Source organism: Cricetulus griseus, unplaced genomic scaffold, assembly GCF_003668045.3.
Source record: "Cricetulus griseus strain 17A/GY unplaced genomic scaffold, alternate assembly CriGri-PICRH-1.0 unplaced_scaffold_1, whole genome shotgun sequence".
NCBI lineage: Eukaryota > Metazoa > Chordata > Mammalia > Rodentia > Cricetidae > Cricetulus > Cricetulus griseus.
In genome coordinates, this window is record NW_023276808.1 from 7,790,048 (window position 1) to 7,813,001 (window position 22,954).

The following is a 22,954-nucleotide window of genomic DNA, read 5'->3' on the forward strand; positions in this document are numbered from 1 at the left end:
TGCAGATTCATCTTTACATGCATAATAGAACACATAATGGGGAGAGACCTTAAGAATGCAAGAAACGTGGAAAGGACTTTGCATGTCAATTATTTCTTTAAACCCATAAAAGAACATATACTATAGAAAAACCATTTTAAGGTTATCAGTGTAGTAAAGCTTTTGAACGTACCAGGAGTATTTGAAATCATTACAAAAAAATCATTCAGCAGGGACTATAAATGTAGTCAGTTTGGTTTAATTGTGCACTTTATAAAGGAGTAAAACTTTGTGGTCAAACTGTTAACGCCTTTGTAACTTACAATCATTTTTGATCACCTGAAAAAGTTAACAAGGGCTTCTCATTTTCAAGTATTTGGTGGGATCTTTCACATTCACACTTCTGATCAGTTTAACAACAGTATTTATTCTGTTGAAGAAAATTAACTTTGTCAACAATCGGTGCAAGCATTATTATGTGCATGTTTATATTGTTGCTCCAGCACACACACTAAAAATGAATATATGAACTTATGAAGCCTTATGCTTAGGGTAAAAGTGCCAGCAAAGAAACACTACCTGTCCCAGGAACCAGTTCCAGTGAAAGAAATAGATTATGGCCCTCAAACTGCAGCCATAGAAACTCACCCTTAAATAAGAGCCAAACGCTTTTTAAGGGCCAGTGAAAGAAATACATTTTGGCCCTGAAACCAAAGGCAAAGAAACAACCTCTATCCCTGACCTTCTGAGGAAAATTCAAGCAATACCTAAGCTCAAAACCACCCAATCCCTAAGCAGCAATCCAGCCAATCTCAAAGTTTTTTTAAAACTCAGGGATTGAAGTTTTATCAATTTACATGCTGAGAAATATTCTCTATGGAAAACTTATGCCCCTAAGAAGACATATATAAACCCTATGCTAATTCAGTTGGCATCTGGCATTTTCTACACTGATAGGGGCAGCCACTTTCCTGGATGACTCCCTTCCAAATAAATTTGTTCAAGATGTTTCTGTGAAGGACTTCTTTTACCATATTGGATACAGAACTCCCCAATGGAGAGCAGTAGAGAAGCAACATATATGCCTGATGGGAATCTCCCTTAGGGGAGTATAGCAGAAGAAAAAAACTTTTCACTGGTGCTACATTTCTGGGGCAGTTTTCCCCATAGTTAAGTGAAGAAGAAAAGTGACAATTTGAGCTGGAGCTAAGAAGAAATGGATATCATTGCTCAGAATATTCTTATTGAAAAAGACAATAGAACAAGCAATGGACATTTATTCTGGTAAACTCTTAGCAGAGATGAACTAAGATCACTTGTAGTAGTCTCTCTCTAAGTGGAGCAGGAGTGCTACCTAATGCCCGGAGACCATCACCCACTGGAACACAACTGTATATATAGCCTGACTTCCTGACAGTCAGGACACATTTATCCTCAGAGTTTTGGTTTCCAGGATACATTCCCTTCAGAGAAGCATGTGTAGCCTGACATTGGACATTCAGGATAGATTTTTCTTCAGAGCTCTTGGTATCCAGGATACATTTCTCCAAAGATTCAGTAATAAGCATGACTTCCCAAAAGTCAGGACAATTTTCTCTTCAGAGCTGCAGGTATCCAGGCCATCCTCCCTTCACAAAAGAATGTATAAACTGACTTATGACATTGGGGGTACCTTTCCCTCCATAGCTGTTACATTTGCACTGTGATTTTAAATGATAGTGTATCACATTTATATTTATGCTTCTCTTCAAGTACATTAACTAACTAGTATAAATTAGGTGTAAAAGTTACTAATTTGTATTATTTTCTTTCCTCTTTTGTTATAATATCTATGTCACCTTATAAAAGTTTTAATTTGGCCCTGGTTTCCAGAGGGAGACAGGGGCATCATTAAAATTTGCATAACACCTAAATCAGGGGGTCTAAGAACTCACATCCCTAAGCTGCAGCATGAGGCAGAGAGTGGGAACTGATGTTAGCAGTCACTGAGTTGGGGGTTCTATTTTGAAATATTTGAGGTGCATGACAAAAAGTGCTATATGTGTAGAAAATTCATTTAGTCAACTTTATTTTGTTGTCCTTATATTCCTCCTGTGGCTTTTGTTTAATTTGTACTTTTGCTTAATGATAGGTATTTTTCTGCTGAAATGTATATAATGTTATGCCGCTCATCTAAGTAGTACCTGTTTTTTCTTAATTATCAGGCATTGTGTGATCATATTTTTCCAATAACTATTCATCTGAAAGTGTGGTGCTTTGTTGTTTCTGGGTATTTTTTCCATAGTTTCACAAATACTGTTCATATTTTCATGTTTATTAGCAGCCTGGCTTGGGTGTCAGTAATGATAAGGGATACATTTGAACTCATGATCTTCTGTGTCTGCCTTCTGAGTACAAATCCCAATGTAGGTGATATATTCCCAAATGGTCTTTTTTCTCAACATAATTTAGCAATGTTAATGTTAAAATGATTAATACAACATAATATAAGAAATATTTAATCCCACATGTGTGTATTCAAATGGTGTTTTCTTTTATCTGGTACAGATGTTGTTTCTCTCAATCAAAACCTGTCCTTGTGGATGAGCACTTAGTGTTCTAAGTGCTAAGCCTTCTATTCATCCACATGAATGGGTCATTCATAGCAATAAGTGTGATTGGCTGACCTAATTTGATCTTTCTCTTAGCCCTGATGCCTTAAAATAAATATATGATCAAGTATATCAGAAAATAATTTAGGCTTGGTGCTTATGCACTTTTCCAAGCCCCAATCTCCACAAAAATGAAGGAAAAGTAGAATATAAGTGATCATCAGAGAAGCTGACAATAAAAGTCTTTAAAAGATGGTTGAATAACCAAAACCACAAGAGTTAGTTTTTCTCCCATGTGGTAAATAGAAGTGAATAGGTTACCATAAGCTCACATGTCAGATTACACCGGCTTGAGTTTATAACTCCTGTGTGGATTTAATAGGAACTTGCAGGCATGAAGTCTCTCTTGTTTGAATGGGCTTATATTCTGCGTCCCTGCTGCCTGCAAAAAACATTCAGTTTGTAGCTCTGAATGGTGCTGTCTAGAGATGACATCCAGATTGTGAGGAGATTCTAAGGCTTTGACGATAAGGTATTTACAAAGAGCTCTGGAAATTGGAAGAATGTTTGGGGAGGGAGCTTAATGTTTGAAAGCACAAGGATCAAATGCCAGAGAGCTTTCTTCAGTTATAACTGATAGCAAGCTGGCATAAACTGTACTTTATTTCCACTCAGCTGGGGTGGGTCAGCCCCCTCTAGTTATTCCACTCTTTAATTTTTGGCAACTCATGCTGTTGTCAATGACAATACCCTTCAGTCCCTACTGGGACTGTAATGCTCCTCAGTCTCCACCACAGCAACCCCTTGAAACTGCCTGATTCACAGGAATAAGGTTATTCTAAGTGACATTCATATTGTTCCTTTTGACTAACATCTAGTGAAAGAGTAGACACCATGGAATTCTAAATTCCCTGAGAATTTCACTGTGGGAAAAGACTGATTCTTCCAGATAAGAATCTCTCTACTGTAGCAATATTTATGGTTTCTCTGAACATCTTGCTTGAGAGACATGACCAGAGGTTTTGGGTAGGCTTTTAGAGATGAGAAAAATTTTAATATATGGCTTAGTTATACTACTTAGCTCTGCATATAACTTTCCTTCTATCTAAACCTGTTTGCACCCAAGGATGAATCAATTACCTTATGACTACATCACTGTTCCAAATAGTATCAGGCAGGAATCATCTCCCTATTTTCTATCCAAAGCTACATTTTCAATTTTGGTACCATAACCCACTACCAACAGAAATGGACACAATAGACTTTAGTCAAATATTTGTTTATACTTTAATCAGACCTAGTTAAAAGCATTAACAAAGGAAGAAATTTGGAAAGAATGGGAAAAGCGATGCAATATATTTAAAATTATAAAAATAAATGTTATGTAAAAATGTGGTAGAATAGTGAGCTTAGCAATTAAGAACACTGGGTATTGTTGAATCATACACAGGTTATATTGCTAGAAACCATGTTTGCTAACCATCTCTTATAAGTTCAGTTACAAGGCATCTGATTCCCTCTTCTGTACTCTGCTTGTACTGTACATGTCCAAATGTGGGTAAATGCAAATATACATGAAATAAAGCTTAAAAATGAAATTCCGTACAGGAATGTGATAGCATTTAGACAGACAGTGTCATTACTAGTTAAAATGAATTCTTTCTGGTCCTTCATGGAGCAGATTTGGCCTCCCTCTGAGCGAGCTTGCTCAGAAAAAAAGAAAGCGTTATTCTGATGAAAGAACAGCTCAGAATAGCTATTCATTTAAGAACATCATTCACAGTCTGCATAGGTGTGATTCCCATTTTTTTATATTTGTGTTTTATGGGTGAGGATTGTAGTACTGTCATCTCTTAAATGCATCTTTTACAGTATACATTATACTCTATCTCTTAATTTATGCATTATGATATATTTATAATTAGATCATAATGTGTGATCTACAAAATAATTTTGCTCTGTAAATCTCCACCAGTGTAAATGTTTAGATTGCATTCCCATATGCCTATTTAAGTTTTCTAATGAATAACCTCAGTCCATAGCTAAAGGATACTTAAGGATGACAGTTGCTAATAGTCAGCCATCTGTACTGGTCTTTCCTTGTGGTTCTTACATGATATGCTGTCAGCTGCAGCCACTAAGAGGGCCACCTCTGTATACTTACTATGTTTCCTTTTAAAAGGCCCCTGTCCACTCCAATCCCTCTCTCTCTGTGTGTCTGTTCATCTCTCTGTCAGTAAGCATGTCTGTCTCTGTGCCTGTTTTCTCCTACTGTTCCTGCCCCTGAAGGCTGATCTCCCACACCTGTTCCACTTTTATCATCCCTTTAGCTAATGAATAAACCCCTCTCCTTGAATCCTATCACACGGCATCTTTCTTTCAAGCACTGCTTTCCTTAACTTACAATAGCATATGTGGAATGCAAAATCTTTTCCAGGCTGGCTCCCCCTTTAACATTAACCACCACTAGATACATGCTGTTAATAAAAACATTTGTGTTTATTAAACATTTAATGGCTAGAATGATTGATCCATGAAAAGCCATATTCTAGAAGAGCAGTACCTGCAGCCTTATAGAAAATGTTCCTAAGACAAACTTTGTTATTTTATATAATGTAGTCTTTATCTCACCACATTGCCCCCAAGGACAATGGTCTTGTCCTTGTGATTGACCCAAAAACATCTTTCTTTAAAACTCAACCAACAATGTGTTTTCAAAATACAAATTTGAGTCACATAGTCAAATGTCCATTTTAACAACATGAAAAGGATCTGTGTGGAGCATGGCTTCTAACTTCAGACCAGAATAGGAGGAATAGTTTATTGTATATGTTGTAGTGGGCAACAGGATGGACAAACAACTGCTTGGGTGACCATTATGAAACACAAACTGATTGTGACAGACTAACTGATTTTGTAATTTCCCATCAGGTATGTGAGTGAATGTGGGCAAGATTTGGGTACAAAATTTTGGAAGGTTAGCTTCAGCCAGTGAAAATTGAATTTTCAAAAAGGAATCTCTCATATGTAGATATATCCAATATTGCTTTTCATGGTTATATCCATCAGCCTTAGCTGTGTGTGTTGTGTCACAGTTCTTAGCAACTAGCAATGCACATAGTGGCATGGTAAAATAATATATTATTCATGCCATTTCTTCTACCAGGGAATTGTTTTCTCCTTTTCTTTGTTTTGAGCATTCGAGACATGATGGGAGAAATACTTCTGTGTATGTTTATAAATAAAGTACTTCCTTGGCCAATGAGACAGCAGGTTAGGCTGGACTAGGAGTCAAAGAGGATTCTGGGAAATGTAGTAGAGAAGTGGTGTTCCAGACAGGAAGTGACATAGCAAGGAGACTCATATTTAAGAAGAGGAAAAAGGAAGTGTCACGCTCTTTTCCCCTTGGCTCTTGCTCCAGCTGCACGACGTGATTCACCAGCAAGGAGGGACGCCAATAAGGCGTCCAATAAGATAAGTCCCATAAAATATATAGATATATGGTAATTGAGACAGAGCTAACAAATAAGAATCCTAGTCATTGGTCAAGCAGCTTTGTAACTAATACAAGTCTCTCTGTGTATTCATTTGGGCCTAACTCGGGCGGGCGGCTGGTATAAAGCTCACACATGGTGGTGGGGCTCAGGCGGCTTTTGGCAAAAAGATTTATCATAACAGAGACAGGGTTTCTTTGTAGCTTTGCAGGCTGTCCTGGAACTCAATCATTTTTTTGTATTTCCTATTGCTTCCAGGTTATTAAGAATATATCTTCTGCTGTCCAGGACTGGAAGAGACTGTGCTAAGATACAAATTTCCTAGACTAGAGCCCTCTATGCCCCTAGGTTGGAAGGACATTGCAGACAGAACATGTTTTGCACTAGTCATCTAATCCCTGCTCATCTAATAGGGGAGCTACTATTGTCTTTAGGCTCTACTGTGGAATACTAGATATTGTGGTACTCAAGCCAATCTTAGCAATCAAAATCACAACTAGGAAGTAGATTGTGTTGTTTTCCTAGGGTTCTCCTCTAATGTAGCTATAAGGAGCCATGTGGGTTACCATAAGCCATTCCTTCGTGGGTGAAAGGTGGGTTCTGTGGGTCCTTGTGTTCATCTCGTCAGTGACCCTTCTCCTCTAAACCTTTCTAGAGTGTGCATTCACTAGGGACAGGAAGTTTTTCTTGGCCTGTCTATGGGAGATCTGCTATTCATAATATCATTGTCTTGTGTGAACCCACAGACATTGCTTTTGTTGTGTACTACCAAGATAGATTAGAAAACTGAAGGCCTGGTTTGTAGAAATTCTCAAAGTTGCCTTCACATTCTTTATTTGTGATCAGTTCTTCGGGCAGTTTAGAAACTGGTAAAAATGAGGAAATGAGGGCCACCCTTCATTTCAGAAATACTTGATTAGAATGCTTTTAACTTTCCTCTACCACCAGCCACATTGTCTTAATTCAGGGAACTACTGTTTTGGTGAACAAATGGAATTTCTGGGCTGCAGAAGTTTGTTAATACAAATTAGCCTGAATGTTTCCTTGCCTGATGGAGTGCAACCGTTCATCAAGAATTGGAAGGTACATTGTGCCCCAGGAGCCAGGGGATTTAACCAGAATTCCTTTGACAAATGTCTCTCAAGGCACGTAGGTCAAACCAACTCCATAGTGCCCTGCAAGCCTTTTACACACTAAAATCCCATCCCTCACCTCCAGTGTCTGCTGTTACTCTCAACATTCCCATCTTTCATGTCCTACAAGAACAGACAATTTTAAGCACTATGGAGAACTTTTATGGCTTTTGCCAACTGAAGTCTAGACATCTTCAACAATCTTCTAAGAGTCAGTACTCCCATGTCGATTACAGAAAAAAAATCACCTTTGAAATACCATTTTTGTTCCAAAATTCTTTTCTTTTGATGATTAAATTTTCTAAGTAAAAGCTACTCTGGGAATGAATGGATTTGGTTGTTACCCCTAGGCCAATGTCTATCATTGTGGGAGCTTAGGAGAGAAACTCAAGTTAGTCACTGGAGGTAAAACATGTGGAACCATTTTTTCTCAATTTTCTCTTTAGCTTTGTCACTGTCTTGGGTTAATCTATCTCTCTTAGCCAGGAAAGGCCCACTTGCTCAGAGACATTTCCAACTCAGTGGAAGTCTTCTTCCCATATCAGTCATTAATGAACACAATCATTTTCAGTCATAAATCAGACATTCTGATCTTAGAACATACTCAACTGATGTTGGCTCAGATGATCGTAGGTTTTGTCATTTGACACCAGAGGCTAATTAGGAGACAATAATATATGAGAAGGTTTCAAAATCCAAAACCAATGTGATAATCATGTAAATCACTTAAGCAGATAAGACACAAACATAATGATAGCAACAACTGGAAAATACAGATATGCCAATATTCAATAAAATGGGACAAGGCAAGCATTTAAGATAAAGAAAAAAAAAACTGCTGGTCACTGGTGGTGCATGTCTTAAATCCAAGCACTCAGGCGGCAGAGGCAGGCAGATCTCTGTGATTTCGAGGTCAGCCTGGTCTCCAGAGTGAATGCCAGTATAGCCTCCCAAGCTACACAGAGAAACCATGTCTTGAAAAACCAAAAAATATAAAAAACTAAAATTGTCTCTCCACAGCAAATTCTCCCACAAAACAAAATCTTCAAGAACTGATAACATAAGAAATTGTATAGGACCAGGCCAGGGGCTGTTTCCAGTTTGGGTTCCACTGCTCTTTTCAGGAACATGTGAGACCTGGTTACTCCTCACAGGATCTGAACTTGGTGGGTTCCAACACACCCAGAGACTACCAAGGCCCTGGTAACAGTCCTGCCGCCATCCAAGAGAAGAGGACAGACATCAGAGTATGGGAACTGTTTGCATATACCAGAAGTGAACCTTGGTCCTGTAACCATCAGGAGAGGAAGAGACAGCTGCTACATCCACTGGAAGAAAGAATGGGAAGAAGACTATATAAAAGCTCATTCAACAACAGAAAATCCAATATGACATGACTGGAGACTAAGGATCCTACACCAGCAAGACCTGAACATCACAGTGCAGATGAAGCAGAAGACAATGACCTTAAAACATCTTCATGAAAATGCTAGAAGGCCTCAAAGGGGATATGAGAAAATCCCTTAAATAAATGGAAGAAGAAACAAACCAAAAATTGAAGATATCAACAAATTTCTCAAGGAAACAATTCATGACCTAAAAATTGAAATAGAGACAATAAAGAAAGCACAAACTGAGGGAATGCTGGAAATAGAAAAACTGGATAAATGATCAGGAACTAAAGATGTAAGCATAAGCAACAGAATAAAAGAGATGGAGGAGAGAATCTCAAGATTTGAAGATACACTAGGAGACATAGATTCATCAACCAAAGAAAATCTTAAGTCCAAAAAATCCCTAACACAAAATATCCAAGAAATAGGGGATACCATAAAAAAACCAAACCTAAGAGTGATAGGTATAGAAGAAAGTGAAGAAATCCAACTAAAACGTGTAGAAAACATATTCAACAAAATCATAGAAGAAAAGGCTCCCAACATAAAGAATGACATGCAAATGAAAATACAAGAAGCCTACAGAACACCAAATAGACTAGACCAAAAAAAAGTCTCCTCACCACATAATAATCCAACCTCACACATAAAGAATAAAGAGAAACTATTAAGAGCAGCAATGGAAAAAGGACAAGTAACATATAAAGGCAAACTTATCAGAATTACACGGGACTTTTTCTTGGAAACTCTGAAAGCCAGAAGATACTGGGTACATATTCTACCTACAATAAGAGACCACAGAGGCCAGCCCAAACCCAGCGAAGCTTTCAATCAATGTAGTTGGAAAAACCAAGATATTCCATGACAAAACCAGATTCAAACAGTATGTAATCACCAATCCATCCCTATGGAAAGTTCTGGAAGGAAAACTGCAACCCAAGGAATTTAACTACAACCAGAAAAATATAGGCAATAGATAATCCCACTTTACCAAAAGCCAAAAGAAAAAAAGTGGTGGAAAGCCACACATAATATCACCACCAACACCAAATCCAAAACAAATAAGAATGAACAATCAATGGTCATTAATATCCCACAATATTAATCATCTTAACTAACACATAAAAAACAGAAGTTACCAGAATGGATAAGATGTCAGAATCCATCCTTCTGCTGCATACAAGAAACTCACTTCAACTCCAAAGACAGTCGGTACCTAAGAATCAAAGGTTGGGAAAAGATTTTCCAATCAAATGGACCAAAGAAACAAGTGGGGGTAGCAATCCTAATGTCCCACAAATTGATTGAAGAATCCAAATTTATATGATGGAACAGAGAATATCTTCAACAAATGGTACTGGCATAACTCGATGCGGATTTGTAGAAGACTGCAGACAGATCCAAGCCTATCACCATGCCCAAAACGTAAGTCAAAATGGATCAAAGACCTCAACATAAATCCACCCACACTGAATTTATTAGAAGACAAAGTGGGAACTACCCTTGAATTAATTGGTACAGGAAACTGCTTCCTAAACATAACACCAGTAACACAAACACTGAGATCAATAATTGATAAATGGAACCTCCTGAAACTGAGAAGCTTCTGTAAGGCAAAGGACATAGTCAGCAAGACAAAACGACAGTCCAAAGACTGGGAAAAGATACTCACCAACCCCACATCTGACAGAGGGCTGATCTCCAAAATATACAAAGAACTCAAGAAGCTATTCTCGAAAACACCAAACAATCCATTTAAAAAATGGGGTACAGAACTAAATAGATAATTCTCAATAGAGGAATCTAAAATGGCTGAAAGCCCATGAGAAAGTGTTCAACATCCTTAGTCATCAGGGAAATGCAAATCAAAACAACTCTGAGATACCATCTTACTCCTGTCAGAATGACTAAAATCAAAAATACCAATGACAGTTTATGCTGGAGAGGATGCGGAGAAAGAGGAATACTCCTCCACTGCTGGTGGGAGTGCCTACTTGTACAGCCACTGTGGAAATCAGTATTACGAATCCTCAAGAAAATGGGAATCAGTCTACCACAAGATCCAGCAATTCCACTCCTAGGCATATACCCAAAAGAGGCACATTCATATAACAAGGACATCTATTCAATGATGTTCATAGAAGCACTACTTGTAATAGCCAGAAACTGGAAGCATCGTAGATGGACCTCAACTGAAGAATGGAAAGAGATAATGTGGTACATTTACAAAATGGAGTACTACTCAGCAGAAAAAAATCAATGGAATCTTGAAATTCACAGGCAAGTGGATGGAAGTGGAGGAAACCATTCTGAGTGAGGTAACCCAGTCACAAAAAGAAAAACATGGTATGTACTCACTCATATGTGGATTTTCTACTTAGGGCAATGGATGCCTACAATCCACACTGCCAAAGAAGCTAGTAAAGAAGGAGGACACTAAGTGAGACATACACGGTCCCCTGGAGAAGTGAAAGGGACAAGATCTCCTGAGCAAATTGGGAGCATCGGGTAGGGGAGAGGGAGCTAGGAGAATGAGAATAGAATAGGAGGTGTGTGGAGGATTTGAGGCAGCAGGATGTTTGAGTTGGGGGAAGAAAAGAGGAGAGCAAGATAAGAGATACCATAATACAGGGAGCCATTATAGTTTTAAAGAGAAATCAGGCACTAGGGAAATGTCTGTACATCTACAAAGATGACACCAAGTAAGAGACTAAGCTACAGAGGAGAGTCTACTTTTAATGCCCTCCCCTGATAATGAAATTGAAGTCTGATGTATATGCCATCCTAGAACCTTCACTCAGCAGCTGTTGAAAGTGGAAGCAGACACCCACTGCTAAACAATGAACTGGAGTCCAGTTGCTTAGAAGGAGGAGTGATGAGCAAAGTGGTCAAGAATATCAGGCTAGTGAAACCCACAGAAACAGCTAACCTGAACTAGGGGGAGCTCTTTGACTCCAGACTGATCACTGGGAAACCAGTATATACTGCTCCAGACCTGATGAATGTGGGTGTCAGTGACTAGGCCTCAGAAATCTATGGAGACTCTTGTAGTAGATCAGTACTCATCCCTAGGATAGGAATGGACTTTGGGAGCCCATTCCACATAGGGAGATACAACCTCATCTAGACTACCAGGGAGGGCCTAGGCCGTATCTCAAAGTATATGACAGATTCAGAAGACCACCATGGATGGCTTCACTGTGCCTGGGCAGCAGAAATGGTATGCGATAGTTAGGGCAGTAGTGGGGAGACAGGGGACTAGGAGAGGGCGAGGGAACTGGGATTGACATATAAAACAATCTTGTTTCTAAGTTGAATAAAAAATGGAGAAAGAAAAATATAAAAAGTACAAAAATTAATGTAGCAAAATGTATTAGTGAAACACCAGGAAGCCTTAGAACTTCACAAACAAGCACAAAAATCTTAGGGTGTTCTCCATTTTGGGAACTGCAGAAGCACTGGGATATATCTAAGTGGTCATCAATAAGCTGGAATGGTATAATGATGTATTTACTTACATGTGTACTGGACCGAAGTTATAGTAGGTTACTGTGGGGCATCAGAAGAAAAAATATTTAAAGCCAGAGAGACTTGTACCTTCTACCTAACTCCAGGAGGAAATATTGTGAGGTGATGAGTGTGGTCAGTTTAGAATTTGAAGATGAAATAGATTGTGACAGAAACATCTTAAGTGTTTCCTGGCAACTGAGACAGAAATCTCTCTGACCATATCATGGGCCCCAAGATACAAGGAGTACCTGAGATGCAGTTTTGCACATGGGGATTTTAATATCCTAAGTTATGTACCATTGTACAACATTTACTGTCACCATACAATGGAGTTGATTCTCCAACAGAGCTTATGACTAAAGGTTTTAGCATTTCCAAACAACTGGAACCATTCAACAACAAGAGGGTACCTAATCTCACTAAATATAGTCTGTGAAGGACCTGCTCCAAGTCTTTTATGAGAATCTTTTCTCTTCCCTAAGAAGTAAAACCCTATTGTGTATTCTCTATTTAGTTATGTACCCCACTTTTTATTTGGTGTTTTGGAGACTAGTTTCTTCAGTTCTTTGTATATTTTAGAAATCAGGCCTGGGCTAAGTTTAAAGTTGGTGAAGATCTTTTCCCATTCTGTGGGATGCTGTCTGTCTTCTCTTGTTAATTCTGTCTTTTCCCTTACAACGTCTTCTCGGGTTCAGTAGGTCCCATTACTGAATTGTTGATCTGAGTGTCTGTGCTCCTGTTATGTTCAAGAAGTGGTCTACTACACAAATTCATTCAAAACTACCTCCCAATTACCTTGCTAAGAGGTTGGTGTGGCTAGATTTATATTGAAGTCTTTGATCCAATGGAATTGTAGTTTGGTCAATAGAGGAGACTACAATGGCTAAAAGACACTAAATATCCATTGCCATCTGGGAAATTTAAATCACAAATTGGAGGTATCATTTTAAACTAGCCAGAATGGCTACAGAAATAAACATCAAGGATAGTTTATGGTGGAGAAAGAGGAATGTCACTCTGTTGCTGCTGGGAGTAAAAACTTGTACAACCATTTTGGCAGTCAGTATGGCTGTTTTTCTGCATATTCGGTATCAGTCTACTTCATCATCTAGCAATTCCACTCTTTGGCATATACTCAAAGGATGTACATTTATACAACATGGACATCTGTACAGCTATGTTCATAAGAGCAGTATTTATAATAACAAGAACCAGGAAACAACAAAGATGTCCCTTGACAAAAAAAAATGGATAAAGAAAATCTGATAAACTTAATCAATGGAGTATTACTCAGTGGAAAAAAAACAATGAAACAAATGGATGGAACTAGAAGAAAGCATCCTGAACTAGGTAACCCATACATCCAAAGACAAACATGGTATGTAGTCCATAATGTACAGGTATTAGACATAGAGAAAATGATATATAGCCTATAATCCACAACTCCAGAGAAGCTAGAAATGAGTAGGACACTAATTGAGACTTACATCCTTCCCCAGATTATGGGAAAGGCACAGATATCCTGAATAATTTTGGAGCATGGGGAAAAAGGTGGTTGGTATGAGAAAGAGGAGGGTAGAGGAGGCGATAGGAGAACATGAGGGATCAGGAAGATTGATTATGTGGAGGAATAAATGAGAGCAAGAAAAGAGATACCTTAATAGAGGCATAAATTATAGGTTTAATGAGAAATATGGCACTAGGCAAACGTCCAGGGATCCACAAGGAAAATCCCAGCTAACAATCTAAGCAATAGTGGAGAGGCTACCTTAAATGCACTTCCCCTATATTGTGATTGGTGACTACCTTATAAGGCATTCTAGAGCCTTCATCCAGTAGCTGATGGAATTAGAATAATACACGCACAGCTAAACAGTGACCTGAACTCCTGGAATCCAGTTGCAGAAAGGGAAGAATAATGGGAGGGTCATTACCAGGTTGAAGAAACTCACAGAAACAGCTGACCTGACCACATGGGGGCTCAAAGACCCCATTCTGAAAACTTGCGAACCATCATAGTACCAATTCAGCCCTTTTCAATGTGCATGTCTCTTTGGAGATGTGGGTACTCTATGGGCCTCTGTCAGTGTAACCAGTATTTATTCCTATCACACAAACGGAATTTGGGAGTCCCTTCCCTATGGAGGGCTACTCTGTCATTCAAGATACTCTGGGGAGTTCCTAGGCCTTTCCCCAAAGCATGTGACAGACTTTAATGATCCCCCATGAAAGTCTTCACCACCCCTGTGGAGAGTGGGATGGATGGGATGGGATGGGAGGTTTAGAGTGGCATGTGAGTATGGAAGGGAGAAAGAATGGGATTGTTATGTAAAAATAGATTGTTTTAATTTAAATAAAAATTCATAGGAAAGGAAAGAAAACAAACTTTTTTAGACAGATAAGATATGATGGTGCGTTATGTCCATATTTCTCATAGTAGTTGATGAACTAAACACTGATGATCGAGTATCCAGGTAGAAATATAGGCAGTGCTACCAGGAGAAGGCTAGGAAGAAGAAGGGAGATAGAGGCTGACAAGAGATGCCCTTGCTGTTGAAGGAGTAACATGCCAGAAAATGTGTAAACTATAGTCACATGGCAATACATAGATTAATAGAAATCGGTTAATAATTGAAACAGAGCTAGCCAATAAGAAGCTCTTAACAATTGGTCAATAGTTTAATAATTAATGTGACATCTGTGTGTTTGTTTGGAGCAAAGTGGAATTGGAACCATGTGGAACAGACACATCCATCTTTAAGAGTCTTTATTCCTACCTCTCTGTCTAGCAATGTACTTATCATCCACTGTCACCTATAATCCCCTAGTATACAATATCTTTCTGACTTTGTATGCAGAAAGAACTAAGTAGTCAGCACCAGGTTAGCCTTGATTCTATTGGTAGAAAGTGAGAATAGGATATCTCCAAGTTAAGGAGAAAAATTTCATACAACAACAATTATCTCAAGAGAGAGGAGGTAGTTCCTGTAGGCTAGGTCTTCACAGTTGTTTGTGGAGAGGGGATCAGTTGAATTACAAAAAACATTTCCAGAGTGAAAAAGGCAATTCATATGTAACCACACCCTTCTCATACACAGGTCACAAAATGATAAGTGTCAAGTTAAGGAAGATGATATAAGTACCCAAGGATTTTTTTTTAAGTTTTCAATTTCATTTTCAATTTCTTTAAAGAATTTCCAAAGGCTATGTAGTGTGTATTTAGAGTTTCAAATGAATCGAATCTTTGGTCTTAGTAAAAGCAAGTGTAGGACACATGCCACAATTCTGATGGTCAATCTGAATTATGATTTTTTGGTTGTATTAGGATATTGGTATTGTAGAATTATAGCTGTGTGAAGAAGGAAAAGCTTTTAATCTTAGCTACTAATATGATGAAGCTCAGCAAATTTTCCAATTGACTAGAATGCAAGAAGTCCTGGGTTCAATCATCATAGTGCATTAGCTATACTTTGTAGATGAGGCCTGTAATCCAACTGTCAGTGTAAGAGGCAAAAATATGTGAAGGGCATGCTTAAGTATAATCTTAATTTTAGCTCAGCCAGTGTATCTGAGATCCTGCTTCAAAATACGTAAACATAATATCATAAAGTTAAATATAATAGTCATAGGATCCTTATTTATTTGATTAACAATTGTTGGATTTTATTGAGAGATGTTGTCATGTGATTCAGGGTGGTCTTTGCTCCTAATCACAATTCATTAATCTACTATGTCGTTGCTAGCATCACAGTCCTGTGTCACTTTGCCTGAAAAAAGAATAGTGTAAATATTGAAGTGGACACACACACACACACACACACACACACACACACACACACACACACACATATTTAGTTATTTTATAATAGCCATCTCCAATAAGAATTCTTTTTTTAACTTATAAATCATGCATGCATGTTTATTCAATATCAAGAGAGCGCTCAAAAGAGAAAAACATAAGTAGGATTTGTAGGACCCAATATAATCACGTGAATACATTTGCAAAGCTGAAATGTGCAAGAAAATATTCAAGCCCAGAATTTTGTGCTTCTCTTCAGTAATAAATATACATCACTTCCTTTATGGACTATTGGAACTTTTCACAAAGTGAAGCTTGATGTCTCTATCTCTAAGTATATACACAAAATTGCACAAAATCAATCATCGTTTTTCTCCTGTTATCTTGCACTTCAATTCCAGTAATATAAAACTCCATGGCAACATTAGTCACATAAAAATATTATTTTCTAAATCACTGATATTAATAAGATTACATCGTGTACTGAAAGTGGATTCATTTCTTTGTTCAATAAAGAAAATTCAATGGTACTTCTGTTGTCCTTGAGGAAAAAAAATTAATACTTATCCAAACTAATACCTTCTAAATTCTGGCACTTTGCAGAAATTTGTCTCTGTTTCTTTCAAATACCTTCTTTCCCAAGAATCATTTTGCTCATCTTCTGACATGAAATCATTACTAAGTTGCGAGTAATTATTTCAGTTCTTCCTAATATTAAAATCCTGGTTAAAATAAGCTGTTTCACATGCTTTCTGAGACCCATCTGCCAATGCATTTTATCCTGGCCCCATACCCTACCTACGAATTTGTCCCTTTACAAAAGGGACTGCCTTCATGGTACAAAGGTGTGTATTCCAATGAACATGCATCAACCTGTATGGACAGTGACTGATTGAAGCCCAAGACTTCCAAGGGCCTTTAGGAATCTTGTACAACTGAAACAACTCTCCTGGTTCTAACAATCACCTGATTTGTGTGGAAGCAGTCCTACAAAAAACCACCAGATACCTTCAGAATTCACATGTGTGAAGTCACAAATTAAGGATAAATTGTTGAGGTGCCTATTTAACATACCAAAGGGGAGAGTGGCCAAAATTTTTCTCAGAATTTCTAATACCTGTGCCCTTGTAACAGAGTTCTGGCTCCTCAGAACTTCCCAGGCTGTAACCCTACTCTTAAGCACTCCAACCTCTGAGGCCCAATTCCCTTCCCCCATCCTGTGATTCTTACATTGTCTCAGTCACTTTGGATATGGGGTCTCTTATCTCTTAGCTTGCTCCCTGCATTGTGGTTTCTCATCCCTGTCTTTTTGCCTCTCAACCCCGTCAACCTCTCATGGCTTGCTTCACTCAGGACCTTCCCATATATCTCTGGCTATTTCTTCCTCATATCTAAAGTAAACCTCATCCCTCATAACTAAGCACATACCAGTATCATATCATTTTTCTTTATCCATTCAACAGCTTTATTTCACATATATATGGTGGAAACTGAATAGATCCATGAATGGAAAACCATTTGATAATCAGATGGGGAAGCTATTTAAAAGTACCAAAAAATATTTGTGTAATTATAAAATTAGTGAGAAACAAATTTTAACATGTTTTACAATTTTTGTGTTTCAATATTTGCCTAAATGCATGTCTGTAGAGTACATGATTTCCTTGTGCTGGTGTGAGCCATAGGCAGACACATGATCCTCTGTAACTGGAGTTACAATATAGGTGCAGGAGACACATTCCAAGTCCCAAGGAAGAGCAGCCAATCTTCAAATCATTGACTCGTCTTTCCAGCCAGTCAACAACTTGAATAACGCTGGCTTATCCTAGAGGCAACATTAAGTGAAGCAAATGTGAATTTAAAGAAACACATTTTAAAGGAAATCCAAAAGGATAACACATTGTACAGTGTATGAATTTTTCTTGTGTATTGGTTGTTTTTTAGGAAAACCATGCTGTCATTGTCAGTCAATTCATATTCCTGAAAGTTACTTTGTAGCACTGCATTTCAGCTTTGGTCCCTTGTTTTGTAAATGCTTTAAAGTGGTGTCTACAAACATGCATGTTTTGATTTGAATCCTATTCTCCGATGGGGAAACTCAAGTTACACATATTCTCTAGAATGATTGAAGCTGCACTCTTTCAAAAATGAAGATTTTGACCTGCTGCAGTGGCTCATTTTCCAAAACTGCTTTCAGAAGGACACATAGCTGCACAATGGCCATGAGAAGGATCTGTCAGATGAACATCAAATTGTGATCAGATGGTAAGATTTTTTTCCCCAGTAAATGTCATAGTTCGGTAGACATAGAAAGGTTTCATTATATAACCCCACTTACTTGACCTGGACCCATTAAGTGTCACTGCACACACAGAAGGCCTCTGTGCATTAGGTGCCTGCCCTTTATGTAAGGCATGGGAGAATTACAGTATCCCAGGCATCCATTACATCATCATCATCATCATCATCATCATCATCATCATCATCATCATCATTATTAACTTAGATTTGCAGCAGACACATTCTTTACATTCCTGACTTACCTAAAACTCTATTTCCAGATAGGTCTCGCCTCACACTCAGAGTTTCACCTTTTTCTTCCTCTATACTGTTGGGATAAAAGACATTCAGCCACTTTTCTAGCTCACTTTTCATTTTTTGCCTAAGCAACTTGTCATGGTCAATACCAACAGGTGCCAGAATGGCTAGTGTGCGTAACCCATGCAGAGAGTCCAAACTGTTTTTTTTTTTTTTCATTCACAGAGCTTGGTTGTCTGTGAAGCCTCTTTCATGTAACAGCCAGGTCAGTCAAAACTGGCGACCTGCCCTCACCAGCAGAGAACGCTGATCACGAGCCCACCTCTGGAATGCCAGGAGAGAACAGTGTTCGCGAGCTTACCTCTGGAACTTTGATCACTTCCTGGAGACAACTGCCATTCCAGTTCTGCGCTTGGCCTGCTGGACGTGTTCACACGTCTTTGAGTGACGTTGGGAAGAAATGTCTCACAAAGTATATCACTTAACCTCTTCCTGAAGCCTGTTGGCATTGGAGGTCAGGTTCCACTGGTGAACTCTCCTCGCCATCAGAGAACCCTGATCGGGAGAGCATCTCTGGTACTTTCATCACTACTTGAAGTCAACTGTCACTCCAGGTCTCCTTTTGACCTGCCGCAAGTGTGCACACATCTTGGGACGAAAAGACTCCTTCCTACAAAAACAATCACTTACCTTATTCCTGTCGTCAGTTGCCATGGGAAATAGCCTTCAACCCTCTTTGCCTGAGGTAAATATCTTAAGACAGTTTTCTCTGCTCAACTGCCTTAGAAACTACCTGCCCAGACCAGCGGAGAGAGTCCTACAGGCCTCAGCTAGGCTGTGGCACTTTGATCAGAAATCATGGTCTCTCAGACCTTGGACTACTATTAGCAACCAAGAATCACAAGAGGAGTTTTATAACCCAGAAAAAAGCCTGGAGTATTTGACAACCAATAAAGCCCAGAGAGTTTTGCCACCTCAACAACAGCTGCCACGATCTCTCCCCAGATTGCAGTGCAGAGACTCACATGTGGACCAGGAAGAGGGCAAGAATTGCACGGGGGTAAGAGTCCCTGACTCTGGACGTGCAGACAGCCAGTACTATACTGCAGGCCCTGAAGTATCTACAGACTGTATGGGCACTTCAAGCTCCACAAAGGAGCTGAGACAGGGCCAGAAAGGAAAGGGACCACTCCTTTTGCAGATCCTAGATACCATGAGAAACACAGTGAGCATTGATCCCAGTCTGTCTGCTTTCCATCCAGTCATCAGAAAAAGACGTAGGCCACCTTTTCTGCTCAGAGCAGAGAAGGCTAAAAGACACTTGGATATTTCTCTCCTGTTGGAAGAGAATGTGGACTGCTGCCTGATCTGTAATGGAGTTGCTGCAAGGTCTTCAGGACCTGGTCCAAAGGATGCAAACGCAAAGACAACATGAACTTATGCATAACGAACTGGACTATCTTCCTCTGATCAAAATGAAGTGGTAAACTCCCCATCTAATCAAAATTCCCTGAAAAGTACCCCATGTAAGTTTCAAAATCTATTTCATGGATGAGGGTCACCTCTGCCTCTGTCCATGGGAGGCAGAGATCTTCCAAATATCTGGAAGACAAACCCAGAAGATTCCCCTCTCCAGAAAAGAACCTCATTTCTTTTTCCTGTAGTAAAGCAGACCCAAATCTTTCCATTAGTCCTGAAAGAAAACTTAGGCAAGTTCACACAGACCAAGCATATCCAAAATCTACAAATCTAGAACAAAAGATTTCTAATCAATTTCCATTTGCAAATGTGGGGCTGACCAATAATTTTGTACCAGTTAAGACATTTAAAAGTTTGCCATTTCATAAAGAGAATCCCCATTCCTACCTGACTATACAAGTGACTACTGGCAGGTCTCTAGTACCACCCACAAGTGAGGGAGGAGTTTTGGATGATACCTCACCTTCAGAGACATCTGTGAATAAATTTTGCTTTACCCATTGTTCTTCAGGCTCCCTGCGGTTCACTCAAGGACCTATAACACTTTCCATTCCTGCATATTGGACATACAAACATATGCCCTACCCAGAGGAAGGGGTCACTCATACATCCAGTTACAAAGTGGGGCCTAGGCTTTCCTCATCTAGGAGAAGCAGATGGAAACATGAAACCACAGCAGAAGGAAGCCTCAGTAGATCAAAATCAGAACACAATGCCCTAAATTTGCAAAAATATGACCCACAAACTCCAAGCCCTGCCTTACAAGATGAGGAGGTGCTAACAAGAAACACTTATGATGAATGGGACAGCAATATTTTATTGGAGACATCTGAGTTTCCAGAAACTACTGCATCATCAAAAGAGGTCCAAGTAGTTTCCAGATCTACTGGAGAGGCCTTAGCACCATCCACATTTGAAGGAGGAGTTCTGGATTATTTCACCCATGCTGATTTTGTTGTACACCTATTTTGCTCTGACACTGACTGTTTTCAGCCTTTGCAGTTCAATCAAGGAAAAAACAACACAGTTCATACCTGTAGATTGGATGTTCACAAATATGAACTCTCAGAATGAAGAGCTGACACATTATCCCTTTATAAAAGAGGACCCTAGGCCATGCTCTTCTATGAAATCCAGAATTCAACAAGCAGCCACTGCACAAGGAAGACTGAATGACATTTTTCAGACACTGATGACATTTTTGCAGGCCAGAAATCCTATGACCAACCACCTCCCACCAATCCCTTAAGAGTTGAGGGAGTCCTAACATCCAACACAAAAGATGAATGGGACTTTGACATTGTTCTTGGTACCTCTGGATCTCTGGACCTTCCAATGTTCTCAGAACAGACACAGATTGCTTCCATCTCTATTGCTGGGGTCTAAACAGAGTCCAAAAGTGAGGGAATTCTGGGTAATCCATCAAATTCAGATGTGTCTCAGGAATCATTTTGCTCTGTCTCTAGATCTTTTCTGCCCTTTCAGACCACTCAAGGGCCTATAACATTATCTATTCCTGCAGATTGGATATACACGTATATGCCCTTCCCAGAGGAAGAGATCACACACTCTCCCTTATACAAATTGGGTTCCAAATGTTCCACCTCTAAGAGAAGAAGATTGAAACAGGAAACCACAGTAGAAAGAAGAGTCAGTAGATCACATCCAGATCATAATGGCAGTGCACAGCAACCCTATGACCCACAAAATCCATGTAATGCCTTTAGAGCTGAGGGAGGCCTAAAACTGTTTGTATCTGATTAATGGTTCATTGGTATTACCATGGGGCCATCAGAGTGTCCAGACTTTCCTTCATCCCCAGAAGAGGCCCACGATATTTCCAGCTGTCCTGGAGGGGCCTTAACAAAATTTACAAGTGAGAGAGGAGGTCTGGCTGAGGACTCGCCTGTAGAGGGTTCACTGAAACAATTTTGCTCTATCCCTGATTCTTCTCAGCCTTTGAGCTTCACACAAGGGCCTACAAAACTGTCCATTCCTGTAGATTGGAAGTTCACACATAGTTACTCTAGTTAGAAGAATTGACAACTTCTTCTTCTTTCAAAAAGAACCCCATGCCACCCTCTTCTATGAAAAGCAGTATTCAGCAGAAAGACACAGCACAAAGAAAACTCAATAGATCACATCCTGATGCCTATTCCTTAGAGCATAATTCCAATGACCCAAAATCTTCCACCTCTTCTTTAACAGTTGAGGAAGGCCTAACATCCAACATAAAAATTGAATGGGACTTTGACATTGTTCTTGGTACATCTGGGTCTCTAAACCTTCCTTTATTCTCAGAACAGAAATAAGTTACTTCCATCTTTACTGGTGAAGCCCAAACAGAGTCCAAATGTGTTGTAGATTATTTGGATGATTCCACACCTTCACAGGGATATTCGGATTCATATTGCCCTGGCCATGGTTATTTTGGGCCCTTACACTTCACTCAAGGGCCTGTAACATTATCCATTTCAGCAGATTGGACATACACACATATGCTCAAACCGAATGAAGATATCACTCACTCTCCCTCCTACAAATGGTTTCCTGTTCTTGGACAATGAGATTGAATCATGAAACTAAACCATGATGAAATCTCAATAGATCAAAACCAGATCAAAATGGCCTAGAGTTGCAAAAACACAACAAACAGACTCCTTGCATTGCTTTAAGAGCTGAGGGAGTCATAATACCATACAATTCTTATAAATGGGACACTGATATTATAATGGGGACATCTGATTCTCCAGATATTCCTGAATCATCTGAAGAGGCCCAGGTTTTATCCAGCTCTACTAGAGGGGCCTTAACATCATCCACAATTGAGGGAGAAATTCTGGATGATGCCTCTCCTTCTGTGGGGGACCAATTTTTCTCTGTCCCTGACTCTATACAGCCTGTGACCTTCAATCAAGGACAAACAACACAGTCCATACAGGTGGATTGGACTTTCACACATATGCCCTCTCAGGTGGAAGAGTTGAAAAATTCTCCATCTATAAAAGATGACACCAGGCCATCCTCTTTGATGAGA

General features: G+C 39.2%; 1 protein-coding gene across 1 annotated transcript in view; it reads right to left on the minus strand.

Moving 5' to 3' along the window:
• LOC113838983 (zinc finger protein 431-like) overlaps positions 1-22,954 on the minus strand; it is a 662,051-nt gene that overhangs the window by 520,883 nt on the left and 118,214 nt on the right. The gene's annotated exons all lie outside the window — the stretch shown is intronic.